At 49.0% G+C, this 17,388-nt stretch overlaps 1 protein-coding gene across 7 annotated transcripts in view; it reads right to left on the reverse strand.

Moving 5' to 3' along the window:
* KIF23 (kinesin family member 23) overlaps positions 1-17,388 on the reverse strand; it is a 258,929-nt gene that overhangs the window by 206,491 nt on the left and 35,050 nt on the right. The window lies entirely within an intron of this gene.

Genomic DNA, 17,388 nt, shown 5'->3' on the forward strand with positions numbered 1-17,388 from the left:
CATTTTAGTCTTATAGCCCGCCGTAGCCGTTAAAGGCCCGCTTCAATGTTAATGGCCTGGGCCCAAGGAGAGGGCCTTTAACAAGGAACAGGCCTTTAATGGCCTGTAGAGCCCGCTAAGGGCTTAGAGGGCAGAATGTTCTAATTTGTAAAGCAAAGGCCTCTCAGAGTCGGAAGGGCTTGAATTCCCCTTGAGGTCTTAGAGGCCTTTGTTCACAGCTGTTGGTGTGCGCAAACAGTGGAATGTTGATGCTCTGGGCTTCTACCAGCCGTTGGAAGCATGGAGCACTCCATGGTCTTCAAATGAGCACTCAACATTCCTATGTTCTAATATCTGGTAAAGACAATATTTAGCTAGAGATTCCTTACCTTTAAATTTCCCAGGGGTCAGGCAGGATCCGGAAACTTTTGCGTGAGCAGTACCCATGTGCGCGGTCGGTTGTCTCCCCAGGCCATGTAGTCAACTGACGTGTGCATTACAACTAGGGTCCTGAAAAGGGGAGCAAACCTAGCCCTATCAAATGAGTACACAGAGAGGGGAGGCATGGGTTGGTCTGTAAGGAATCTGCAGCTATATATGGTCTTTACCAGGTAATGTGTTACCGAAGGTAAGTATCTTATTCATCTCATGGAGACTTCTAGACGCAGATTCCTTACCTTTGAATTTAATACCTACGTCATACCATCTGGTCGGTATGCTGCAGACAGATTTTCTACACTAAAAAGTCCTGCATGACCAAATGGGCGAAATGCCCAGTCCTGCAGACCTCAATGTCCAGTAGTGTGGGGCAAACGTGTGGAGGGATGCCCACGTTGCTGCCTGGCAGATGTCCAGGACTGGGACACCAAGAGCCAACGCCACGGTCGCAGATTTTCCCCCTGGTTGAATAAGCTTGTAAACCCTCAGGGGGCTGTTCCTTCCCATATAATCCAGTGTTGGTCGTCCACCTGGAACCCTTTTGTTGTACAGTCAAGGTAGAACGACAACGCTCTTTTTGTTCCAAGGCGATGGAGACGCTCCTCTTGCAGAGGGATGCGGGGTGAGCGAAAAAAAAGGTAGGCAGCGTGATTCATTGACCCAGATGAATAGGGGTCCCCACTATTGTTAAGAATGAAGCACGGGTGCGAAGCAACACCATATCCACAAAAGTTAAAGTAGGGAGGCTTGCTTGACAAAGTCTGCAATTCACTCATCCTCCAGGCAGATGCTATGGCCACTAGAAAGGCTGTCTTGATGGTAATCAGCTGGAGTGGACAATTATGTAACAGCTCAAGGGAGCACACGAGGAATGGGAGGACCAGATTAAGGTCCCACTGCAGTATGACGTAGGTCGTAGGTGGAAACATATGTACAGGCCCTTTAACTAACCCATTTACAATAGGGCACTTGAACGTTGAGAGTTGGTCTGGCAGCCTCAAGAAAAAAGGAGAGCGTAGAAAGATAGCAATGAGTACCCAAAGCAGAGCCATGTTGACTTGGGCCCGGTCGTTCTTGACCTTCTTCATAACTCTGGGCAGAAGTGGTATGGGCAGAAAGGTGTACAGTAGGCCTGAGCTCCAGGCGTGCCGAAAAGCATTGCAGAGCGACAACCTCTTTGGAAACCACAGCACTCAATACTGCTGACATTACACGTTCTCTACGGAGGCGAACAGATCCAACTAAGGCTCTCCCCACTGCTGCAAGAGACGTTGTGCCACCTCAGACTGAATTCCCCCTTCGCGATCCGCTAGGCCTCACAGCAGAGTTCATCCATCCTGGCGTTCAGGGAACCTGCCAGGTGTTGAACCACCACAATTATGCCCTGCCGTTCCAGTATTGTCCAGTGATGCAGGGCCTCTTGACAAAGGGGACATGCCCCCCCCCCTCTGATCCCCATCCTCCCTGCTTGTTGCAGTACCACATGGCGGTGGTGATGTCCATGAACACCTGCAATAACTTCTCCTTGACAAAGGGAAGAAATGGTTTCAATGCTAGCCAGATCGCCCGAAGCTCCAACAAGTTATGTGGAGCCCGACTCCGCAGGGGACCAGTGTCCCCTGATCTCCACCTCTTCCAGAAAGCTTCCCCTTACCAGGAGTGAAGCATCTGTCACTACTGTGAAATCTGGTTAGGGAAGGAAGGGGGAGGGGAGGGCGTGGGGGTCTGCCTCTGACCCAATCGCAGTTGTCAACTACTACAGCAGATCTTTTGTAGCTCCCTCAGAGATCTGAACCATGTCAAAGAGATTCCCCTGATGTTTTGCCCACTGGAACTTCAGGTCCCACTACAGAGCCTGCATACGCCATCTGGAAGGATTTACCAACAGGATGCAGGAAGCCATGAGTCCCAGCAGTATCAATGTCATTCTCACCGAAATCAGAGATAGGGGCTGAAACATTAGCATCATAGTCTGAAGATCCTGGACGCACTGCTTGGGAGGATAAGCATGAAACTGCACTGTGTCCAGAAGAGTTCCGATGAAAAGTAGAGTCTGGGAAGGAGTCAGTTGAGACTTCTGCACATTAGAGAGAACCTCAGCAAATGCAGGAGGTTCACCATAATCTGAAGGTGGAAGATGACAGCCTGGAGCAACGACGCCTTGAACAGCCAGTTGTAAAGATAGGTGGAAGACTGACATCCCCGATATGTGCAGATGAGCTGCAACTACCACCATCGCCTTGATGAACACCAGAGTGACGTTCATTAGGCCAAAAAGGAGCACGATCAACGTGGTCTACCTTGAACCGCAGATAACATCTGTGGGAAGGCAGGTTAGCAATGTGAAAATACACATCCTGCAAGTCCAACGCTACCAGCCAGTCTCCTTGGTTTAGGGCAGACTAGACCTCAACCAACGTGAGCATCTTTAATTTCTTTTTGAGAATGAGGTGGACGGTCCGAAGGTCTAAAATGGGCCAAAACCCTTGGTTAGCAACCACTGCCTACTTCTGAAATTGGATCCCTTTCTATAGCTTCCTTGCCCAGGAGGGCTGTAACTTTCCCTCGGAGTAACACTAGATGATCCTCCGCCAGCCGTTCTGGAGTTGCCAGTAAAGGAGGCGGAAAAGAAAGAAAAAAAAAAAAAAGGTAGAAAGTAGCCTTCTTGAATGATGTGAAACTTATTTGTCCAAAGATATGGACCTCCTTACAGACCCAAACTAGGAGTGCTTGGAGGCTGTAGCTGCTGGGGGCTGGGTGGCAGACTAATTCTGGCTACCATTCCCCTTCCATTTCCGCGAAAGCTAGGCTGGCCACGAGATGCAATAATGAAGCCTGTGGATCTGGCGGTAGCACGAGATTCCTTCAAACGCTTTCTCTCCAAAAAGACAAGTCGCGTCATAGGGCATGTCATTGAGATTAGCCTGGATATCACCCGAGAAGCCAGATATTCTCAGCCAGGCATGGCGGCGTAAGGCCATCATTGACGAAACCGCTATGCCCGCCGAGGAAGTCGTGTCTAGGCCACACCAGATAGTGAATTTTGCTGCATCTCTGCTATCCTTCACTACCTGGGAGAATACAGCCCAGGCCTCTTCCGGCACCTGTGGCAGAACTTGTGCAACCATCTCTCAAAGGGTGTGGGCGAAACTGCCCAATAAGCATGCAGTATTCACCCACAGCAATGCCAGACTGGTAGATGAAAACATTTTCTTCCCAAGTGTGTCCAGCCTCTTGGTTTCCCTAAACAAAGGACCATAAGGGAACGTGCTATGGGACGTTGAAGCCGGATACACCAAGCTCTCTGGGGTGGGGTGTGGCTGAGAAAACTTGGTTCGCCCGGCACTGGCTACATGCAATTGTACTATTTACAGGAGTTCCAGTGCTACCCTTGGACCACGTGACTAGAAGAACATACATCAGTGCTTCATTAAAGGGCAATAGGGGTTTAGAGGTGGAAGCACCAGACTTAAGCACCTTGGTCAAGAGATTAGTCCTGACCTGCACAGAGGGCAGCAACATGGCAAGGACATCTCCTGCCCTCTTTACCACCATGGCATAAGAAGCGCCCTAATTCGAAGCCACAGTCGGAGAGAGCAGATCAGTATCTGGAGAGGTGTCCCTTCCACTGGCATCTTCAAGGTCCTCATACCGGTCCATTTGCTTCACAGGAGCACCCTTGATGTTCTAGAGGGTCCATAGACCCCTCTCAATCCTCAATCAGGCCTGAAACCTAGGATGGGACTGGCGCCACAGGAGGTACTAATTGCAGGTCAGACACCAGGGAAGGTTGAATTGGCACGACAATCGTCGATCCGGAATCGGATCCATGAGGCCCAACCTCTGGCGTTGCAGGAGGCAGCATCAAACCCCATGGGGTCCCTTCATACTCGGCGGGGCCCAAAGGTTCACTAGAAGTTTCAGCCCACTCAAATATGCAGCCTTGTAAAACACGCATTTGAAGGGGTGGGGGGCGGGGAGGAGGGGTCGTAAAATCGAACCAGACTCCGGCTATGTAACAGTCACAAGTGTAGCAGTGTTGGGAGCCCCCCCACAGCCTCACCAAAGGTCTCACCAGCTTCATATCCATAAACATCTGGACCTCCGAAAACATCCCCTCAACTGGCACATTTTCAGAGGGTGGGGCGGGTGGGTGAAGAGGGGTCTTGTCGGCTCCTTTCAAAATAATCAGTTTCAAGGACTCAAGGCATTGTCAAAGAAGGAGCCTAATTGTTGCCAGAGAGAATGCTCTTTGTACAATAAAATCTAGTCAATGTAGCAGGAAATGAATCAGAGACCAAAAATGTACCTATAGAAGCTAATGAATACAAGCAATTCTGCAGAAAGTATTCTCATATAGCACGGTCACCAACCGGTGTCGTCACTAGGCTGCATATCACGAAAGACTTCATAACACAATAGGAGGGTTAATGATTTGCAAATTAGAGACTATAAGTTTTGCACCTTCGTGTGAGAATACATTTTTGGTAAAGTGTCATTCACAGAGTGAAAAAAGGCCCCTCCAACAGATTGACACGCATCAATTTCAAGACTGGTGGGCTTGCAAGTGAGTGTCTCAATCAAGTGTAGTAGCATTAGGATAATAAACTTTTAGAAGTATGATGGGTTCAAAACCAACAAGCATACATCTTGGATAATATAGTGAGGTCTCGATTGAGTAATCTAGAATTTTGCAGACAATAGAGATATTGACGTCCCGCATTAGGCAGGAGAGGCTTAATGAAGGACTATCAATCCAGTCCAGCAATACACAAATTGCCAGCGATTAATGGTATTGATAAAGAGGGGCCAAGGCTATAGTGATGGCTACAATGGAGAGTTTAAAGGCAAGTCATTGGGGGGGTAGCGGGGGCGTAGCCACGGATGCGACCGCAATAGCTGCCTCGACGTGAAGCTCCGCCATGAGGGCACCCAAGGACGGCGTTTAAGAAGTGATCCGGCCGGCCCTATGTCCTCATCGCAGGCAGATCCATGAAGTGACAGCAGCCTTCCCAACTGGACAGTCCCGGGGGCCTGAGGGTCGCAGTTTGCGGTGTGATCGGCGGAGGGGACTGGAGGCCTCCCGGACCTCGGAGGCATCTTCCCTGTCTGCGCGGGATTAGCCGGTGAGTGCCGCGCCGGGCTCCCCTGCCGGGCCCTCTACCCCTTCGTGGGCTGCCGGCGGGCTCCCATGCCAGTCGCCGGTCTTCCGCGGGCTCCTAGGTGTGGGGCGCCGGGCTCTTGCGCGGGGTCGGGGCCTTCGGGCCTGGGCGCGCGCGGGGCGACGTGCGGCACGCGGGGCGGCTTGCTCGGTTGCTGCCGGGGCGGGGGTCAGCGGCGATGGGGGTTCCGGGGGGCGCCTCCGGCTGATTGCTGCGACTCTGCCTGAGTGGGACACACCGGGGGGCTCGTGATCCCCCCACTGGCCGCGCACATTGGTCTACTGTTGGTGGGCAATTACCCTGAACTGCATTCAGTGGGGAAAGCATCGGCCCTTGGAGACATTGTGGTGTGACAGGTGGATGAGGCGCACTGGCCGGAACATCGCCGCAGTTAGCCCCCGGGACCTGGTTGACGATTTGCCTGGCACGGTCTGACCTGCTCACAGACTCATAAACTCTGAGTGACGCCATTTTCTTGCTCCTTCCTGGGCACCGACACCCCTATCAGCTTGTATTGTGCTTCCTGCGCTACACACTGCCTCCCTGCTTGGTACTACTCATTGTTTCGGCGCGCAGCATATTCGCCATTGCACTGGCCATGGGGAAGAGAGACCCAAACCAGAGAAAACTAAGATTTGACAAGACTTCTTCTTGCGGCTGATGCTCCGCCTGGTTCGTCGACTGGGGCTACCGCAACCGCAGATAAGGGAGATGCCACGTCCATGGTTGCCACCATGTTGAGCAAAATGAGAGCAGGATTCAAGGCTCTGGATACCCACTTTGACAGCATCGAACAGCAAATCACGGATATAGGATCCAAAGTGCAGGCCCACGACCGGCGCCTGGATGTGGCGGAATCCAGGATATCAGATGTAGAAGATAATGCCGCAAAATAGCTCAAGAGGCTAGAACGGGTTGAGAAAATACTTAAGGAGGTGGCAATCAAGAACGAAGACTTGGAAGCGCGTAGTCGGCGCAACAACATACGCATACTTGGTGTGGCAGAGACGACGTCTACGGGCCGCTTCGACACTTTTGTTGAGAAACTCCTCATTGAACTGTTCGGCAGAGACACGTTCACGAATGGCTTTATAGTCGAACGAGCCCACAGGTCGTTGGGCCCTAGACCTCGCCCAGGACAGCCCCCTCGACCCATTATCGCCAGAATCATGAACTTTCGCGACCGAGATGCCGCGCTGCGTGCGGCGCGGGAGGCGGGAGAGGTGCGATGGCAGGGTAGTACTCTGTCCTTCTTCCCGGACTTTACTTTGATGGTTCAGGAGGCGCGTCACAAATACTCTGGAGTTAAAGCAAATCTACGTAAACTGGGTTTGAAATACAGAATGCTGTATTCAGCTAGATTGAAGGTCGATATTGATGGCAGATTCCGGATATTTGATTCCCCACAGAGGCCCAAGAATTTTGCCAAAACTATAGAAAACAGGGCTCCCCACGGGCGTCCAACTCCGCGCCACACTCTCCGCGTCGTGAGGACTCGCAGGCCAGAGCTGACCTCTTTACTGAGACCTGCCAGGGTTGAACACTTGACACTATTGGTTCATAGCTAATGCTCACTGTTTGGACTACTTGATGAGGATTCTACATAGTTTCATATGATTATTATCACTTCGGATGTCGCTTCTAATTGGGATGCCCGCTAGGCGTGGCGTTGCTACCCCTATGGCGTATGCCTCCCCGTTTTCCTTACTTGGGGTTCTATTTTTTTGTTTATTTCTGTGCTTCACTGCAATGCTATTGTTTTGGATATGTTGCAGATACAGTGTTCGATTGCCTCTTTTGGGGTGTGAGGAGGCTGGGTGAGGGGCGGGGAGGGGGGGTTATATTTTGTCTTGATGTTTATCCTGTGATGCTGAATTGTTATGCTGATGAGAGTGGAATAACAGTCGCACACATGTTCACATTTATGCTCTGGCCTGACTTATGTCCAGGATAGGACTGCAGTCTGGGCCGGCCGGACTGAATCTAATGTCCTAGAATGTCCACGGTTTGAACACCACAAGAAAGCGTAAACAGGTCCTGAATTATGCATCACGACACAAGGTAGATGTTCTTTTTCTCCAAGAAACACACCTGGCACCGACAGACTCTTCTTCCGTTGCCAGGGATGGGGCGCCAACAGAGTTTTCTCGAACTTTAGCAGGTATGCAAGAGGGGTTGCGATTCTAGTTCACAGACGTGTTCCGTTTGTATTAGTTAGCAGTACCACAGATAGAGAGGGTAGATATGTGGTGGTAAACGGAGTGCTGCTGGGTTACAAAATTGCATTAGTGGGAGTTTACGGTCCCAACGGGGACTCACCTGCCTTTTTCCAAGACCTTCAGGGGACGCTACTTCATTCAGAGATAGATCTGTTAGTGCTGGGCGGAGACTTTAATTTGTTAATGAACCTGCTAGGGATAGTACCTCCCCTTCCCCAGATTGCAAGCCGTGGTCTCGATCAGCGCTTGCTGACATTTGCAATCACTTTTCCCTAATAGATATAGAGGCGCGACTGCATCCACACTCGCCTGACTTCACACATCATTCTGGGTTCCACAACACGAGTACTAGGATAGATTACTGGCTCCTCTCCCCGGGCGTTGCCGGTTGGGTAGACGGCCTCTCCACACTCCCGCGCACGTTATCTGACCACTCCCCCATTGCACTGACTTTACGGATTCCCAGACTGGGTGGGTACGAAAGACAGTGGAGATTCCCTGGAAGAGCCCTGGTGGACCCGGTCTTAAAAGAAGAGATCCGCGGCGCTATTGATGACTATTTCGACAATAACACAGGTTCTGTGGAAACATGGGCCACGTTGTGGGAGGGATTTAAGGCCACCATTCGCGGGGTGTGCATTGATAAGCATGTAGGGGTACTACGTGAGATTCGTTCCACCCTGGCCCGTATTGAAAAGGACATCTCCAGGATTGAGAAAGACATACTTATTGCCCCATCTGATGGGAAGGAAGCTAAGCGCCTAGACTTACTCTTGGAATTTCGGGATACTGCAGACAGGGAGTTGAAATTTCTGAACACGAACTATACGGCTCGTCAGTATGGCGAGGGTGACAGGCCTGGCAAATTGTTAGCGCAACTACTCCGCCCTCCCAGTCAGGCGTCATACATCACTGACATTGTTGACGATCGGGGCATAAGACACCACTCCACCCCGGACATCTGCAATACTTTCTTGTCGTTTTACAAGACCCTTTACGCGTCCACACTTTCAGGGGAGAAGCGTAATCCCGGCCCTTATCTGAATGAGATTGCAATGGTGTACTTAGATAAATATATGCAGGAGTTCCTCGCTATGCCCATCACTCCAGAATATATTATTGAAGCCATTGATGCATTGAGGGGTTCCTCGACGCCGGGCCTCGACGGTTTCTCGGCTGATTTCTACAAGGAATACAAAGAGGAACTTGTCCCATGGCTAGTAGAGGTTTACGCGGAGGCACTGGAGACCGGCGTTCTGCCGCCCACGCTCAGGGAGGCGGTTGTTGTTCTGCTCCCCAAGCCTGGACGCGACCCCTCCCTTTGCGGCTCCTACAGACCCCTTTCACTGTTAAATTTAGACTACAAAATTTTGGCTAAAGTCCTTCATTATTGATGGAAACTATTATATCGCCGGCTCAGTCCGGATTCGTCCCACACAAGTCCACCTCCTTCAATCTGAGGACATTGTTCTCTGTTCTGCACAGGATCGAACCCTCGACTCCTGCCGCAGCAGTGTTTTTGGACGCAGAGAAAGCGTGTGACACACTGAAATGGCCCTTTTTATTTTTTTAAATCGGTCATGAGAAGGATGGGTATGCCCACCATGTTTGTGGCTACAGTCGAATTATTGTATACTGCTCCCACGGCGCGGCTGCGTTTAAACTGCACCATCTCTGAATCCTTCACGCTCTCCCGTGGCACACGTCAGGGTTGCCCACTATCCCCGCTGTTGTTCACCCTGGCGATGGACCCTCTGGTCCGTCATTTTCAAGAGGAACACCTCCATAGGGGGCTCCAGTTCCGCACAGGGCCGCTCCTCCTTTCCTTATACGCAGACGACATGATTCTGTATGTTCGTACACCACAGACTAACTTGGAACCCCTGTTATGGGAATTGACCCGTTTTGGAGAGTACTCTGGCCTTCACGTTAATTGGCACAAGTCTGTTGTCTTCCCGCTTACCCCCTCCACCTCCAAATGGGAGTGTGCTTTTCCTCTTGAATGGGTCACTGAATCGGTGAAATATTTGGGTATTCACGTCCACCTTGACACGGTGTCCATGATTAGTTTGAACTATGGGCATGCCCTTTATTTTGTTGAGGATCGCCTGGAGCAATGGATTCGCCTCCCCTTATCCATGGCAGGCCGGATCGCCATTATTAAAATGATCATACTCCCTCAGTTTTTGTACCTATTCAACAATATCCCTGTTCCCCATACCAAGATTTTTTTCTCGCAACTCCGCTCCTTATTGTTGCGTTTGGTGTGGGGCGATAGAAATCCAAGGGTTTCCTGGCGTACCTTAACACTTCCTTATGAAAGGGGTGGCTTTGGTGTGCCCGACTTCTATCTTTATTATCTGGTTGCGCAGTGCTCGTATGCCTACCCCTGGTTCCATCCGGATGCTAGAATTTTGTATCTGAAACCTGAGGCGGACCTGGTGTTGCCTGCTCCGCTTCATACCATTCTCCCAAGGGGGTTTCCTAGAGACCCACAGGACAAACAGTCTCCACCACGTGCTGGGCATGGGAATAAACTGCGTAGGTTACTACAGATTGAGGTATTATTTTCCTCTGCTCTTCCGCTGCCTAATGCCCACTGGCTGCCAATCACTGGCGAGTCTGTGGTCCAGCGTACATTAGCCAAATATCAGTTACACACGGTCGGGGACCTGTTCCCGGACGGGCATGTGTTTTCCTTGACGGAGGATCAGCGCTTTGCTGATCGATCTTTTATGGACTCTTTCATACTAACTAGGCTCCGATCTATGCTTCGTGCTGCATTCCGCACGTTTCCACTTCCCCCCGACGACATGGCGACTCTCACGTTCATCATACAGAGTCAGACGGGAGCGCATGTGGTCTCTAAACTATACAAATTATGTCTGGCCTCGCTTCCCTCCTCAGACACAGCAGTGCGTGCCGCATGGGAAAAAGACCTTGGGAACTCAATCACTGGCGATCAGTGGGCGGCGTGCTGTGTGGCCACCAGGGAGGTATCCATTAATAGCAGACACAAGCTAATTCACTAAGTTTTTGAAACGGATTTATCATACCCCGGCACTTGCCCACAAAATTGACCCTAATAGGCCACACTGCTGTCCTAAATGCAAAGGCCCATATGCTGATTTTTCCCACCTTTCTTGGACCTGCCCCCTGCTTCATGACTACTGGGTTCAAGTTCATCGTCTTTTGGGGGGATATACTGGACTTGGAGCTTACCGCCACCCCTGAGATAGCTTTATTGGGGTATGTCGTAAACTTCCCACGGGCTACCCGTAAATTGGCGGCCATTGGTTTTTTTATTGGCTAAGCGAGAGGTTGCGCTGCTTTGGGGCTCTAGGCGCACACCAAGCTCTCAGTTCTGGCTTCGTAGCATGGCCCACTGCAATGTCAATAGTGAAGAATTCTCCACACTGGTCCCAGTTGCCTCCCGCCCAATTGACATTTGGGGGCCGTATCGCACGTATATTTCGAAAATTACCCAGGACTCGCAAGCACAGTCCATTAATTCCATAGTGCCGGAGGGGGTGGGGTAGGCGTTTGTACATGAAGTCAAAGCGAACGCCTTTGCTATTGCCTGTGCCACACGCACCTTCACACTGACTTGTGGTGATTGGTGAATGCAGACACCACGGCTGGTTACTAGTCGCTGTTATATTCCTATGAGAAGGTATTTTTTCTCACATTTGTGTTCATTGCGGACTGTTCTGATCCATAATGTGATGCTATGTGTCCTTTCAAAACACCATACTACTCGAAATTTGTTTGTTGTGACGATTGAACTACTTCCTCTCTCTCGCACACACTGATGTATACTTTATCTCTACTCCACTTTTTATTTTTTTCTTGTTTTTATTATTTCTTCCCTTTATGTTATTCAATTCCTTCCATTGCATTTTTCTTACTTTGCTTTGTCTTAAAATCAAAAATTGAAATGCATCACGCTTATTGCTGTGGATCCCTCTGAACGATTGTTTAACATATGTATAATGTTTTGTACATCTACAAACGCACATTTTATTGACTCTTGTATATGTAAGAGTGGCTCGTCTATCTGTTTAATAAAAAAAAATGTAAACAATTAAAAAAAGTCATTGGGGGTGGCAGTAGAATGTTTATGTCAATGGAGGCAGTATCCTGGAGCAATTTACTAGAATACTAGTAGGATGCACAGGAAAACACAATCAAACAAAACCCAAACACAACTAAAGACCGTACTTTTTAATTCAGGTCATTCTGGACCATCAGTCAGAGGGGTATCTTAACCATGCTGATGTCTACCCAGAATAGTGTGAACTATGAAATCTTTACATCATAACACAATCGGGCATCTTTTAACACTGACTTGGTGTTGTGGAGGAGTTCAGAGCGGCATTGCTAGACGAGGTGGCTTTGAAAATAAATTTTCAAACCAGGAGTCATTTTTAAATGGAGGTAATTGAATAGGGTTGAGACTACACAAGTTCTATGGATTCACCTGATGGAATTCACAGAATAAACTATCCTGATGGAACTTCATTGGCTCCACTTACCAGTGTACACCATCCAGCTGCATCACTTACAAAGCCATCACAATCAGCGACCCGACTTATCTTGAAGAAAAGCTCACCAACTCTGGTGTTTCTTGGCACACCCGCAGCGAGGATACCATGACTACAGAATAAAATAGTTGGAAAGGGCTGCGGTATCTCTCACCCCCCCCCCACCACCGCACCACCGCAACCGCTACCCCCACCACCACCCCCACCCCCACCCCCCCCTCATGCAACCAGGATCTGGAACAATATTACCCCCATCAATCAGGGACGCCCAAACGTAGCTTCAGTTTAGAAGAGAGTTGAAGCCACACCACTAGATTTCAATGTATTTACCATCCACATAATAGCTACCTCTCTTATCGCTCCATGTTGTCCTTTAACCGTCTACTGCCTTTTGAGGTTTATGCTATAGAAATACTGCATACATACTATTAATGTGTTACTGTTCTCTTCTGAATTGGTCAAAATCATCTTAACGCATAAATAACTCTACAATCGTAAAACAAATAGAGATGATCTGGCCTCAGACATATGAGCCTACAAACTGAGAAACCATGCTGCTGCATGCAAACAGGTTACAAAGAACAGCCTTCACACCTACTTTTAATGACTGGTAATCAATCGCAGCCGAGTATTAAAATCCACATTGCCTCACATTTTTCTGGCAGAATAGATGTATCAACAAAACGATCTAAAGCCATAATAGACAACATGGGTGCATCGTTGAATTAGCAAGAGGAGAGTTTGGAAGAAGGGATTTAAGTAAGTCTAGGTTGCCCATGTACGAACCATGGTCCACAGACGAAATACACAGGGCTGGAGGTAAATTGATACACAGGACCTCATAACTGAAGACATTGAAAGGTGACACGAGTGTGAAAAATGTAACGCAAAGTCAACATTAATGCATTCTTCATTAAAGTGGATTATCTGTAAGAAGCAGGCTCTCTATATAGAGGAACAAAACGTAAAGAGTCCACGCAATTTTATTGCTTTACAGAGGTAAAAATGAGAACACTAAATGCTCTCTTACAGTAATGTGGGCGAGCAGTTTAGGCTTATCAGAGGATAGTGCTAAGCATTTCTTCAAAGGCAATAAATGAGACACACACACACACACACACACACACTCGAGAATAAACCCAAGACCAATTTAGACAAATATTTTTTTATATTCATTTTGATACCAAGAACTGTATTATCAAGCAAGTACTTTTTAAATAGGAATTTTTACAGGTAAGTAAAATAGTTCACTTGAATGCTTCTGTAAGCAGCAATGCTTTCCTATGGGAGAAAATGTATATGTTGCATACAGTTATTCACTGTCAGTTTCTGGGAGTCTCCTTTGGGACAACAGGGGTCCAAAATACAACCAGAAGTTACTCCTTACCTGCCATGCGGCATCTGGGTGCAGAGGTGCTGGTCGGGTAGGTTAGTTCCTGTGCGAGTTACGCAGGTAAAAAGGAGGGGGGGGTTGGCACCTAGAAACATGATGCAGAGGGGTTTGTATGGGACAAGTACAGTTGCTTCCAATGGGGACCGCGATTCACAAGAGTCTTGGGAACAAGGGTGCACAGCCAGTTAGTCAGTACTCGGGCTGCGGTGCAGAGTGGAAAGGTCCACTGGGTTCTGCGCATCCTAGGGCCTTGTGGTTGTCAGTCTTTGCCGGTTGAAGGTGCATAATCAGGACAGATGGGCCACTCTGGGGGGTGGGTCTCTGCGCTGCCGACGTTGTGTAGTGGGAATCCAAAATGTACTCTTACAGGCTAGGTTTGCTGCAAGGGGTCCATTACCCTGGATTTTGGTCCTGGCCTCCTCTCACTCAGGACAGAGCTGACCTTCATCAGCCTCCTGGGAGGCTGCTGCGTCAGGCTGGCTGGCAAGTGGCTACTCGATGAACCAGGCTTTGCGTCGGCGGTGCCTGCGGGCTGGAGGGGAGTAATTCCTGTACTCTAAGGGAAGGTCACTGGAAATTTGCGAAGGGCTGGAAGTCTCCTGTGGACCTTGAAAGCTGTTCAGCTGCAGGGTGAGTCACTCGTTATGGTTGTAGAGACTGGTGCAGGAAGGGTTTGGCACCAAAAGTCCATAGCAAGTCTTCAGTTTGCACAACTCTGTTATGTCCTCTTCTACTTGATCCATTGAATCCAAGTTCATGTTGTCAGGGTGCCTCAAATACTCTACGGGGGGGGGGGGGGATGTAGAAGCCAATCGACTACTTCGCTTCCCTACACCCTCTAAATGACTACTTCCTGCAGTAAAGCGGGCATAACCTGGACCCTCTCAGCCTACTTCAGCGAAAACTAGGCTGGTGGAATTCTAAAATTAGTGTTCGTAACAGGTAACCCACCTTAGGGGTGGAACTGGACCGAGAGGGGAACAAGCCTCCTGACTAGTCAATGCCTGTTCTGGTGCCAAATAGGGGAGGGGGAGGTGTGTCCCCTGTCTGGGGAAGCCTTGGGTCACATATCAAGGTGACAGAGGCATTTGAAGCCCCCTGCCTTCATATGCTGTTAACTTAGCCATCCTGCTTCAGAGAAGGCATGGTTTCTGTCCTCAGAGCGATGGCTCTCATCTGCAGGGGGTCAGAAACTGCATGTGGTAGCCGGCTGGTCTACATCAGTCAACTAGTAGTCAGTAGGTTTTTTAAGGTGCCCTCTAAGCGCATGTATTAATAAATCTAGCACTGAAATCAGTATGGGGTTATTAATGGGAGAGGTTTGATAGCAAACATTTCTAATTTCAGTGAGGCCATCGTGTTTCTGGCAAACTCGTACATACCAGTGTCCAGCACATATACTCAACATGGCTTCCCTGTGTAATAACTAAGAACCGGCTTAGACATCACAAGGGTATATCTGCTCAAGCAGATACGTCCACACGTGTAGTATAGTGCACCCTGTCTTAGGGCTTTACGGCCTGCTGTAGGGGTGGCTTACCTATACTGCATGCAGTGTCTGCAGGCATGACACAGAAGATATGCCATGTTGTGCCTTCACTTTTCTCTGCACTATGGCATACAGCTTGCAATGGCAGTTTGCATGTTGGTGCTGAGGGGGTCCCTTTGGGTTCCACCATAGATGCTGAAGTCCTTAGGAGCCCTCTTTACCATCCTTGCCCTCTGTACCATTTACTAGGGACTTACAGGGGGTGCTAAAGGTATTGCCAATTGGGGGGGCAACAATTGTACACTTTTCCAGAAAGATCTGGCACTGGGAACCGGGATAGCAGGAACCCAGTGCACTTCTGTCAAAATTGCATCAGATACCAGGCAAAAAGGGGGGGGGGGGGGGTAACTGTATGAAACTTTTTTTTTGCAGTAGTCCCTCCACGTTTTGCCTGGTATTTGATGCAACTTTGCCTGAAGTGCACTGGGTTCCTGCTAACCTGATCCCCAGTTTTCTTTCCCCAAAACAAGAGAACTGGCCAATTGGTCAGGCTTCTAGCACCTTGAAGTCCCTAGTAAGTGGTACCTCTAGCACCTAGGGCATAGGCACTAAGGAGGGTCCCCAAGAGCTGCAGCATGTCTGGTGCTACCTCAAGGGACCCAGCACTAAACTCATACAGACTGCCACTGCAGGCTGCGTGACAAGGTGTTCTAATATGTGGAAACACGACATGGCACACACATATGAACCATGTCCCCTAACACTGCATGTAATATTTGTAAGTCGCCCCTACAGCAGACCATACCGCCCTATTGCAGGGTACATTATTACATGCGAGGACAGATCTGCATGAGCAGATATGCCCCAGTAATGCCTAGTTCCATTACTAGATATTGCAAAAGAGGGAAGCCATCTTCAGGTATATGCTGGGCATTGGTCAAAACGAGTTTCCCCAGCTACATAATGGCTCCACAGAAGAATATGGTGATTGGTATAAAACACCTTGTATTACTAAACCCACACCGATTCCAGTGATGAATTTATCAATACATGCACCCAGAAGGAAACTTAGTGGTAACCCCTGAACCCTACTTGCCCTTTAGTGGGCTTGCTAAGTGGTCCAGTCCAGCCTGCCATCACGCACAAGTTTCTGACCACCTGGGAGGTGAGAGCCACACTCTTGGAGGTCAGTAACAATGCATGCTCTGGTGAGAGGCCTTTACACTTCCTCTTCCATGAGGTCTAGTAAATCAGCATATTAAGGCAGGAGGCTTCAAAGGCCTCTGTTGCCTTTGTTATGCGACCCAAGGATTCTCCGGACAGGGGGAAGTGCCACCCCCCTGCCTTGAGCCTTGAGCCCCATCTGGCACCAAGACAGGCTGGAAAGTTAACTGTATACACAAGGGGGAGGGAGCTAATAAAGGTCCAGTACCCACGCTCTTAAAGCCTAAATCAGTAGATCTAGATGGTACTGTTCCTATAGAAGACAAAAAAGGAGGGAAGCTAGGTTGGAATCCTAGGAAGCCCTTGTGATTATTCCTTGGTTCCCTCACACATCCAAATGGATGTCATGCTTCATCATAGGGAGTGCTCCTCGTCTCACCAGCACAGCAATGCTCTACATGTCCCATGAGAAGTCTCTTTATCAGAGATCTTTTTTCGATTTAGCCGTAATGATGCTGGGGTGCAAGGATGCAGAATGTGTAGGGTGGAGTGAGTGCAAATTAAGTGGCAAGCAAATGAACTGTTAGGGATACCAAATTAGTTTTCATATGATTGTTTTTATCTCTGCCATGAAAACAATGCCAAGGGAACCGTCAGATTAACCCCTTCCACGCTGATGACGAGCTGGGCTCTTCATGAGGTAGCCTCCTGGTACGCTGATGACGAGCCCAGCTCGTCACGTAAAGTGGGTTTTTGCATATTTCAGCGCACAGTGGTACATATGCACCGCATTGATCTGGTTAAAACTAATTTGGTATCCCTTACACAGTTTTAATTTTGTTTGCTACGTTATTTGCACTCACTCCACCATACTGTTATAATAATGAATGTTGAAAATGAAGGCCTACTCATGTAAATGGAACACCAGCAGTTAGATGTGTTCAGTGTTAAAAGAGCAACACAGGCCTATGTTGTCTTCAGTAACAGAATAAAAAAGAGC

This window comes from Lissotriton helveticus, chromosome 3_1 (genome assembly GCF_964261635.1).
Source record: "Lissotriton helveticus chromosome 3_1, aLisHel1.1, whole genome shotgun sequence".
Lineage (NCBI taxonomy): Eukaryota > Metazoa > Chordata > Amphibia > Caudata > Salamandridae > Lissotriton > Lissotriton helveticus.